The sequence below is a fragment of the Schistocerca americana genome, unplaced genomic scaffold (assembly GCF_021461395.2).
Source record: "Schistocerca americana isolate TAMUIC-IGC-003095 unplaced genomic scaffold, iqSchAmer2.1 HiC_scaffold_1455, whole genome shotgun sequence".
Taxonomy (NCBI): domain Eukaryota; kingdom Metazoa; phylum Arthropoda; class Insecta; order Orthoptera; family Acrididae; genus Schistocerca; species Schistocerca americana.
This window is the reverse complement of record NW_025725538.1, coordinates 12,501-15,000: the sequence shown is the minus strand read 5'-3', so window position 1 is coordinate 15,000 and position 2,500 is coordinate 12,501.

Genomic DNA, 2,500 nt, shown 5'->3' with positions numbered 1-2,500 from the left:
ACTACTCTCTGCCTGTAACAGGCACACAGACAATATGTAAGCACCAGCATGGAACAACACCCAGTGCATCCTCTCTGCCACATTAGACAATCCACACTATCATAACCAGACCGGGAGGTCCACTCGGAAAACAGAATATCCCACCCTTCCGACAACCACCATTGCTCAGCTAAGCCACCAACACCCACACATGTCCCACACAGGGGTGCACCCAACATCACAATACTGCCTCCTGTCACACCACACAAACAATGGCAGGAATGAAAGACACAGGTCTGCCACAAGCATGGAATCAGAGCGCCGCCTGTTATGAGCCAAAGGTGCACCCTGACGTGGCAAATCCGATGATGCCGCAGTCATTTACTTACGATAATCACAATCAACAAACCGGCCCCCCCCCCCCCCCCCAAAACACCTTTCCTTACAACAATGTGTACCTTAACCTAACCCATATTGTGCCTTAACCTAACCCGTATTGTACCTTAACCTAACCCGTATTGTACCTTAACCTAACCCGTATTGTACCTTAACCTAACCCGTATTGTACCTTAACCTAACCCGTACTGTGCCTTAACCTAACCCGTACTGTGCCTTAACCTAACCCGTACTGTGCCTTAACCTAACCCGTACTGTGCCTTAACCTAACCTATGTTGCGCCTTAACCTAACCTATGTTGCGCCTTAACCTAACCTATGTTGCGCCTTAACCTAACCTATGTTGCGCCTTAACCTAACCTATGTTGCGCCTTAACCTAACCTATGTTGCGCCTTAACCTAACCTATGTTGCGCCTTAACCTAACCTATGTTGCGCCTTAACCTAACCCATGTTGCGCCTTAACCTAACCCATGTTGCGCCTTAACCTAACCCATGTTGCGCCTTAACCTAACCCATGTTGCGCCTTAACCTAACCCATGTTGCGCCTTAACCTAACCCATGTTGCGCCTTAACCTAACCCATGTTGCGCCTTAACCTAACCCATGTTGCGCCTTAACCTAACCCATGTTGCGCCTTAACCTAACCCATGTTGCGCCTTAACCTAACCCATGTTGCGCCTTAACCTAACCCATGTTGCGCCTTAACCTAACCCATGTTGCGCCTTAACCTAACCCATGTTGCGCCTTAACCTAACCCATGTTGCGCCTTAACCTAACCCATGTTGCGCCTTAACCTAACACACGTTGCGCCTTAACCCAACACACGTTGCGCCTTAACCCAACACACGTTGCGCCTTAACCCAACACACGTTGCGCCTTAACCCAACACACGTTGCGCCTTAACCCAACACACGTTGGGCCTTAACCCAACACACGTTGGGCCTTAACCCAACACACGTTGGGCCTTAACCCAACACACGTTGGGCCTTAACCCAACACACGTTGGGCCTTAACCCAACACACGTTGGGCCTTAACCCGCTCTGTAATTGTCATACGACGCGTTAAATTAGTGTAGTGTTGCCTAACTGCAACCCCCGCAATATAGTTTGCTACTCGCACTGCCCGGTCCCCAGAGTATCGCTTCATGTTAAACACCTTGCAGCTATACACTGTAATGCGGATGGCAGCAGGACGTACATGCTCAATGCCCTTCGCAGTTGTTCATTGGCATTCGCATGGCGAAGCACAGCCTACGTTGTGGTACGGCTTGTGTCAACTGTCCGCTGATGTTGTACGTCCAAATCACACACTGTACTGCACATTGGTCCTCATGTACTGAATGATACATCGTGGTACATGTGTGACCGTACCACGACTGCGCCAACAACGGCGAACCATACGGTCCAAATATTGTGCACTCAGCTACGTGTCGTCTCCCTATAAGAGCTGGATTGCAGTATGGTATGCCGTGGATGGCGATCAGCATGAGCCGTCTGTTGATGTAGTGGTGCGTGTTGTCAGACGTAGTCGTCTCTTCTCACACACCGTGATAGCATGGTGCACTGCGTTCCACATCTGCGACATGCGACAGAGGCCGGTTGACAGTCGTTCGCGCAATGGACATCGCATACGTACGGGGGCCACCTTCCACGTGTTCGCGAAGCGTGCACATGTTGTTGCGTGTATGTGGGCAGACATAGTGTGTCGTGACACCTGACACAGGCATGCAACAATCGTTGAATTTGCAAATGGCGATGGACGTCTACGTTTGCTGGTGACGTTACGCAAATGAACAACTGGTAAACCGTTGTGGTGCGGTTGTTCTCGCTAGAGGTGAATCAGTGATGGCGACGATCGGTTGAGCTACCAACCGGTTGTTTCAGCGATACCCACCATGCCCACGAACGTGAATGGCATGTGGGTGTGAAGCGATACGCGGCGGTGGCTGGGTGGGACCGTCCCCGGCCGGTGAGGGGGGGCCTCCCGGCGTGCTGGCCGCGCGGTGCGTGGGCGCACGCGCTACAGCCGGCTGGTGGGGGCGGCCAGTGGCAGGCGCGCCGGCCGACGGAGGCGGCAGGCGGCGCAGCTGCGCGCCGGCGCACCCTGCACGCGGCGCCGTGCGGC